Below are 9,067 nucleotides of genomic sequence, written 5' to 3' on the forward strand. Positions count from 1 at the left end.
TAGGCTGTTTTCAATTGAGTATTAATGAATAAAAATGACGAGTTTTATTAAGATGAGTAAGTTTTACAGCTATAAATGACGCCCCTTTTCTTCCCCTTCTTCTTTAACCCTATCCCTAGTCGTGGATCACTCGGCCTAACTATCCCTAGTTAGGGCGGGCTGTGACAACAATATCAGGTGCATCAAACATCATTGAAGGCTCCGGAAGAGCTTGTATCATTTTGCCAAATGATACTAAATTAGATATTGAAAATGCCCTGTACTCTAGTAAGTTTAAAATGAACTTACTAAGTTTCAAGGATATCCGTAATAATGGATACCACATCGAGACAATTATGTGGAAGGTAGAAATGAATATCTTTGCATAAATTCTTTTGTTTCAGGCTATAAGCTGACAAAAGAAAAATTAGCATCATTACCTTCTGGAATGTATTATACATTCATAAAAGCAATTGAGACAAACCATATCATGAACATGAAGTTCAATGACACAAAAAGCTTTAAGCTTTGGCATGCTAAGTTTGGACATCCTGGAGCAACTATGATGCAATAATCAATAATTCATATGGGCACAACATATGAATCAAAAGATTCTTTCTACAAATGAATGTCATGTGATGCTTGTGCGCAAGGCAAATTAGTCATTAGACCTTCATATACGAAGGATAATACTGAATCTCCATCTTTCTTAGAAAGAATTCAAGGAGACATTTGTGGACTTATACATCCACCTTGTGGACCTTTTCGATAAATTATGGTATTGATTGATACTTTTTCTAGATGGTCACATGTATGCTTGCTTTCTACTAGAAATGCAACATTTGCTAGACTACTTGCTCAAATCACTAGTGAGTTTACGTCTCAAGCATTTTGAAAACTATTGTATGGCTATTAAAATTGAGATTGAACATCCAATAGCTTGTGTCCATACTCAAAATGGTTTAGCAGAATCATTGATTAAACGTCTTCAAATTATTGTTAGACCATTACTTATGAAATCAAAACTCCCAACTATTGTTTGGGGTCATGCCATATTACATGCTGCAACATTAGTTCGACTAAGGACATATCTTATGTGTGTTGACCAAGAAATCTCTCTGAAACCCTAGCTCCCTACTTGTATAAATAGAGGTCTCTAGTCCTCATATTGAAGACGCTTAATACATATTATCTTCTCTATTCTCTCTAGTTTATAACAGTTGGGATTTTTGGGGAGCTTATAAACTCTTGGAACTTATTTTTGAAGCTTATAAGTTGTTTATGAACTTATTTTGTCAAACACTTCTTATAAGCTGTTTTGAGGAGCTTAATTATAAGCTCAGCCAAACACCCTATTAGAAGCTTGTATAAAGAAGAGAGCAAGTAAAAGATTGAGAGATAGGTAGAAATTAACACATAAGAGTAAGTGTGGATTTGGAAAATTTCGCTCCCCTCGTCCGCGTAAATGTATGATTGTGAAAGAGAGTGGTCAAAAAATAAGTATTTTTTTGTCACAAAATAATTGCAACAATAACGCCCCACCTCCGCACATGTACTGTTTTTCTTTCTCTGATGCTTCCAAAACCCCCTTCTTCTTCTACATGATCAACATTCATACCCCAATGCCCTAGCTACCCCTCCTCTCTCTTCTATAACCTAATTCCCTACAATTTCTATATATATAGCTGCTGCTACCTGCTATGCATAATTACTAGCTCAAATATATACATACTACAATCCTCTAGAGAGAGAAAGAGAGATAATATATTACTAATAAAAATGGAGATTGTGGCTGAGCAGATGTGCTACATCCCTTGCAACTTCTGCAGTATTATTCTTGCGGTATATATCTATCCATCTATTTTAAAACAACATTCTCTCTTTTAAGATCTGCTTTTCATATATGCTGTCAATTTCCCCTATATGATTGCTTGTGTTGTGTTGTCTTTTCTTATTTGGGTTTGAATTACTTTGAAATGCTACTGCAGTTTACTTGGGTAAGTCTTTGCCTTTTGTAATAATTCTCTAATAATTTTGCAGTAAAAAGGAAAAGATATAGATGTATTGATTCATGATATTTTAATTATTGCAGGGGTTATGATAAGGAAGATAACGGCTGCTCGAGCTTATGATTAGCACCAATGAAGTATTGGGGAACTACCACAACAACAAATTTTCCGGTGAGTGTGCGTAATTTTATTACTCCATATAGGTATATTATATTTAATTAATTCTGTAATACCCCGTTTTCTCGAGCTAAGTTTAGAATAATTTTAAACGTAGATTTAAGATGATTCACGCCGGATTGAGAAAAAGAATTTATTTTTAATTCCAACAAAAATGAGTTACAAAAACATTTGTAAATTTAGTTATTGAATTTATATGCATTGCATATTTATTTAATTTAGCATTCAAGTATTTTCACGAGCTATTTATTTAGCGAACTCTGAAATATTATTACAGTCCCGGCATTTTATGTTCCTAATAGCTACTCTATATCATGATTATTTTATTTTTATACATATCTTTATACAGACAATCAAATCTCACAAATCAGCCAAATCTTTCAATTCCCACTTAACAAATCCCACTTTCACACTTTCAAATTCCACTAACATCACCACTACACGATATCTTGTCCAATTTCTTTAGCTTTTAGGTTGCCAATCTTTCTCCTTTAATGATTAAGGCAGCAACTCACTTCACCATTTCCTCACTCTTCACTCACGATTTATCCTATTTCTAAGTAAGCTCTTTTCAAGTCAACAATTCAAGTTTCCTTCACTGCAGTCCAAGTTGTCGAATTCAGCAGGAAGGTGATTAATTGTTAAACCTCCATTAATTTTTTTTTTCAGTTTCTAACATTCTGATCCAAGCTATACGTTCTTATGCTTTATTTACAATTCACAGATTTCAGCTAAATACCAAATACCACCAACATCAAGGTTACCCCAATTCCTCCCCATTTATCTTATGAAATTCTGAATCAAGCATCAAAAAGAGAAAGAAAGAAGGCAGCAACGAACACACACACTCATCATCACTTCATTTTCTAACTATTACAAGTACAAGGTTTGATTTTTTTTAGAGAATAAATAAGAATGAGAAAGAACAGATTTTTACAATTAAACCCTAGCTTTGCTTTACTTTGTGAATCTGGATTGAATTGGGAGGGTTTCCTTATGCTTTATTGTGTGTGTGCGCTGTCCGAGTCGTGAGAGGGGAAGGAGGGAGCAGCAGGTGGCTGCTGGGCGCCGGCAACGGCGGCGCGGCGGCAACTGCCGCCCAGTCCCTGTTCTGCCAAAACGAGAGAGGAGGAGGAGGAGGAATTAGATTTCAGATTTTGTATTTTGAAAGGAAGAGAAGGGAGATTTGGGGGTTTACCTGTGTGGGGTGGTAGCTGGTCGGAGCTGTTCTGGGTGGAGGTTAGGGTTCCGGCGAGGCGGCTTATCGCTGCTGCAGTCGCCGGAAGGTAGAGAGAGAGAGACCGAGGGAGGCCAGAGCTCGGCGGCCTTGGCTGCTGTTGCTCGGCCACGGTCGGAGAAGTAGAGGAGAGTCGGAGTCAGCGGCGGTCGGTGGCGGTTCTCGCTGCTATCGCCGGAGTTCCAGAGGGAGGATCGGTCGAGAGAGGTCAGAGAGAGAGCTGGTGGCGGCGGCTCGTCACTGCTACGTCTCCGGCGAGTCTCCACAACGGCGGTTAGTTTGATGAGTGAGGATGAGGGAGAAGGAGGTGTGTGTGAGAGGCGAGAGATGGGGGAGAGGGGAGTCAGGGGACGGCGGAGGCGGCGCTGCTACCGCCGCCGGAAAAGAAGAGAGGGGGGGGGAAGAGGGTGCTGCTGAATTTGTGTTTGTGTGTGTGCGTTTGTGTTTGTGTGTGTGTGCGTCCGATGGGGGAGGATAAAGGGGGGTGGGGATGTTGGGCTTTAGGGTTGGGTTTTGGGGTTGGGCTTGAATGTTGGGCCGGGATTTAATTAGTGTTGGGTTGAGTTGTAATTAGTTTTGGGCTGCGTTTTTTTTTAAAAAAAAAGCATGGGCCGATTTTTATGAGTTTTTGGGCCGATATTTTTGGCTGGGTTATTTCTTAATTTTGGGCCGAGTCAGTTGGGCCGATTTTCTTTAATTAAGCTGGGCCTTTGATTATTTTAAATCATGGGCTGCCCAAGTATTAATTTAATTGGATTTGTGCAGATTTTATTTAAAGGAGCTACACTATTATAATTAATTAGACTTATTAAGTTTAATTAATTATTTTCAAAGAGTAAATTTTTATAATAATATTAAATTATTATTATAAGCATATTTTAAGTAATTTCTTATTATATGCCAAGCATGACATGAAATTGCATTTTTACTTGCAATAAAAGTATTTAATTGGTTTTAATTATAATTCTAATTATTAAAGAAAGACGAGTAAGAATATTGTTGGTGTTCTTAACTCAAGAGAAATGTTTTCAATTATTTATTTATTAAATTTTGAAAACCCGGCTAAGTGAATCATAGAATATTAAGCACTACACCATGACTTAAGATTAGAATTCAAGGAGACCTATTGAGAATAGAATTCTTGTAGGCTTTGAGCATCAGGAGGATTAGCACTGCTATTCCGATTCAGAGATAAGGTTAAACGACAGGCTTTGCCTAGACAGGTGGGCTTACTTTCCAAATGTACAAAGTATGATTGAGTTATTAAGCTCTAAATGTTTCAATGAGATGCAAATTATTTATTTAATGTAATGAAAACTGTTTATCCAATAAAATGTTTATGTGCACTCTACTCTGTTTAAGGCTCGCGCAGTTAATCAATTGAGGTTCTCTTATGACCTAATACGTTGTTTGAGAATTGTGTACACTTGTTAGTTGACTCGGTGGGTTGATCTCCATCGGGCTCTAACCAGAGGCGTTATAAGGGTGCTTGGCTGGATGTGTTCCAGAGCATGTATCATGTAAGGCCTGCCTGGGTAGCGTCCCGAGGTCAATTCAACTTGTCTGAGTTACGTCCTCAGGGCAAGTGTCATGGGAGAAATGGATCCGTCGGTGGCTAAAAGGTTCGGGATCACAGCGAGTAACAGAAAGGGAGTGTGACATGTGCGCACAAATGAAAGAAAATGTTTTAACATGCTTAGAAGTACTTCTTTCAATTTAAAACCTTCTAAGTCATGTCCAGTATGATTGGATAAACTGTCTTTATTAAAATATGAGATGTTTTAGAAAATGCATGCCCACTAAGTACATTAGTACTTAGCCCAAAAATACTTTCAAATGTTTTCAGGTTGGCTGGCCGGTGCTGACGGGACGGAGCTGAGGCTAGCGATAAATTCCTATGATAGACTTCCGCTGTAGCAATTACTCATATCAGTCTTTTGTTTTCCCAACTTAAGATCTTCATGTTAAATTTCAAATGATATACCTGACCGAGCTTAGACTCTTCACTACTTAATTTATGCCAATGAATGTCGGTTGTTAGAAGCATGAAACAAAACTTGTGATCCAAAGGGGCATAGCCCGACTTTCTATCCTATTTCGGGTTTTTACAAAGTTGTTCCTTGTTTATTTCTATGAATTATTCACACCTCGATTATATTTATTCCTTCAAGAATTGGGGTGTGACAAATTCAGTATTTATATTAGAATTTTCACAATTTTTTTTGTGTTTTTTCGTTGTCATGATTTAGATGAGTAACTATGAGAAAGAGATTGAGGAAATGAAGCATATGACAAGGCAGGAATATGTAGCATCTTTGAGAAGGTGCAGAAGCCTACGACATCGCCGCGATCAAATTTCGAGGCCTAAACGCCGTCATCAACTTGGAAATAAACCGTTACGACGTGAAGAGCATACTCGAGAGCACGACCCTAGTCTAGTTGATTGATGGAAATTTCCAGTGCCTTCTTTTTCTATTTTGGGTTAGGCTGAGAAATTATTTAATAACTTTTAAAAAAAAAAAAAGGTTTTGTTGGGAGAGTTCGATGGACTTTTGTGGTATTTAGAGAAAATAATAAACAAATTAAGTAAACTGCATACTAATTACTAGTATTGAGAAGCTTTATCATCATTTTGCTTTTACATGTTGCATGTGACCAATAAATTTAATTATCGGTCAAAGTATATTAGATAAATTAAATTATTTTTTAATAAAAAAATATAACTATTTATTTGCCAACTAAAAGTTAATTGACAAATTAAATTGATGTGCAAATATATGAAGGATGAGATACTACACAAGAATTTATATAGTTTTTAGTCAAGATGAAATTTGATTAAAAATGAATGTGGGATAAGAGATATGACTTGTAAGAAAATGAGAATAAAGGAGAATATAGAGAAGAGGACGAGACTGAATTAACTCCTCAAAATTTCGATGCTACAAATATTTCGTAAACATATATTATATGATATCAGTTCATATTCAATGTTTAGCAAATTTCTAAGAATACATACCACATAAATTCGACCTCACACAATTTTTATAAATACTCACATCACAAATGAATTCCGCATTATTAAATTATTGATCGAGATAATGTTTTTTCAAGCTGCCTATTCATAAATAACCATTTAATACTTATTTTTAACACGTCCGGTAAAAAATTAAGATTCAGAGACATTCACAAATTATTTCTTCTAAGGGTCCAAATTTGTACTACATAAATAAACGTCACAGTTTCATTATTTTCGACTATCCTTAATAATATTGCATAAAAAATAGACTACAATGGCCAGACAACAAAATTCATTTCCATAGACATCATTCCCATATATAAAAATAAAAAAGTGCCTAATTAAATTCATTGGGCCCCAATCGTGTAAAATGAGTGAAAAGGACTATCAAAGCCTGACTAATTCACGTGAATTATTGCTCCTATTTTCCTCAAGAGCATGAACGACATTATTTGAATTCCTACGTGGGGCCCCATCGTGTAGAATGAAAAAGAAAGACTACTTGTTCACGAGAACTACCACTATTTTTTTTTTCAAAAGCGTAAGTGATGAGTTGTTCTCCTGTGAAACCGGTTTCATGGTATTTCACGGCGACTTTCTAATGATACCGTTTCAATATATAAATAATACTTTAAATTTAAAACATCATTTGTATATTAAAGTAGTGTCTTTAAAATGCCGATCTCACCGAAATTTTTGTGTTTATATATATATATATATATCTCGAAATAGCTTGCATATCTAAAAAGCATGATTTGCTTTTCAAATCCTATGTGGAATCCCATATATATATATATATATATATATATAGGAGGGATCCATAGAGAATTACATTTTTCGAGAGAATGGAGAATAACGAATAAACCTATAAATTTTACGAACAAATCAGCATAACTAATGAACAGATGTATTCAGTAAATACAGTAAATATAGTGAAAATCTCGCCCCTCTCAGGATTCAAACCTAGACCAAAATCTTATTCATACGGTACATTGATTTATTCATCGAAATTATAGACTTATTCGTTATTTTTTCACGCATTCTCCATTCTCAAAAAACTTTGCTCTCAAATGATTATAAATATTCAAAACTCTAAAATGGTACTATTTATTGAGACTTAAATTCATCTTGTCTTAATTTAGTAATAAAAATTCAGCTATACTTTATTATGCTTCACGACAAATAATGAAGAATCGTAAAACATTTTAAATATTGAAGGAGAAAGATATGGAAAGAGCAAAAGTGTGTCTAGGAAGACTATATATTCAACGTGGGCAAATTATTCAAGAAATGATTTTTAAGAAAATGATTATTAGTTCATAAATAAATTATTTCAGTCACACCGCCAAGTCAACATGTCAACTCACAGCAGATGTGGCCACGGTTCTAGTTCGAACCGGCAGTTCCACAGTTCCAAAATTCAGACCGGAACTGAACCGTGAAAGCTCCGTCAATGTTCTAGTTCGAACCGTGCACCGGTACTTACGGTTCCGATTCTGTGATGACCAGGGACGAAGTGCGTAGTGATCGCCAGTGCAAAAGAGGCACGAGCAAGGAGCAACTTCGATTAAGACTTCCAAACGGAAGGGCGCATGAATGAACCGGAACTCAATCGAACGAGAGGGATTCCGAGAATATGTTGGAATGAGACAAAATATTCAAGGAGAACTTAAAGGATTTGATTAAGCTACTCATATCAACAAGGTGTATCTTCTTTTTTGGTGCCCACATAGAAGAAACTCCAAGGTTAAGCGTGCTTGGCTTGGAGCAATTTCAGGATGGGTGATCCTTTGGGAAGTTTCTCAGTGAGCGTGCAAGTAAGGATAAAACACGCTAGAAAAGACTCGTGTTGGTCTGTGGAGACAGTCGTCAAGTCTGGAGTTATTTTTATTTTATGTTTTAAAGTATTGGTTTGAAGTTTATGAAATGTAAACAATGTTGAACTATTTATTTAAGTTGTAAATGATTGAGATTTAGTATGAATTAGTTGTAGGAATGAGAGTTGACCATTTTATTTAGATGGTAAAGGGTTAAAGTTTACTATAAATTCAATGCGAGAATAAGAATTTGAGATAGATAAAAGTAAAAAATATAAAATAAGCACATGAACTTATGGTTTCTCAATCCACATCGAATTTTAATAAACTTCAACCATTCACAACCTAAATAAAACGGTTAATCTTCATTTCTCATTCTCACATCTAATTCTTACTAAATTTCAACCATTTATAACCTAAATAAATGGTTCAACATTATTTCTATTTCATACAACACTTCAAAGTATAGTATAAAGTAAAAAAAAAATTGGACGGTTCCACGGTTAAGAACCGTGAACTGTCGGTTCGAGAAAATTGGAACCGAAACCGAACTGTGGAGCCACGGTTCCGATTCCGATTCGAAATTGTTGACCACAGTTCCGATTCTGAAATCGTTGACCACAGTTCGGTTCCCGATTTTGAATTTTTTGGGCATCTTTAAACTGACTTAACCCAGACACTAGTACTACCTTTTCTCACGTCAATTAATAACTAATATCTTCATAAAGAATCCGTTTTAGAAGTAATTAAGTCTAATTAAATGCTTAATCAGGTTGTTCCTTAATCGAGTGTAAATAAATATGAAAGGAATTAACAATGTTGACCCAGTAAT

General features: G+C 35.6%; 2 long non-coding RNA genes across 2 annotated transcripts; both read left to right on the forward strand.

Moving 5' to 3' along the window:
* The first annotated feature begins 1,576 nt into the window (after positions 1–1,576).
* LOC131017226 (uncharacterized) lies at positions 1,577–5,998 on the forward strand. The gene is made up of 3 exons (XR_009099486.1): positions 1,577–1,821; positions 2,072–2,159; positions 5,652–5,998. It is a non-coding gene; the product is annotated as an uncharacterized LOC131017226 (long non-coding RNA).
* Positions 4,416–5,508, forward strand: LOC131017227 (uncharacterized). The gene is made up of 2 exons (XR_009099487.1): positions 4,416–4,625; positions 5,249–5,508. It is a non-coding gene; the product is annotated as an uncharacterized LOC131017227 (long non-coding RNA).
* Positions 5,999–9,067: the final 3,069 nt, after the last annotated feature.

Source organism: Salvia miltiorrhiza, chromosome 3, assembly GCF_028751815.1.
Source record: "Salvia miltiorrhiza cultivar Shanhuang (shh) chromosome 3, IMPLAD_Smil_shh, whole genome shotgun sequence".
Classification (NCBI taxonomy): domain Eukaryota; kingdom Viridiplantae; phylum Streptophyta; class Magnoliopsida; order Lamiales; family Lamiaceae; genus Salvia; species Salvia miltiorrhiza.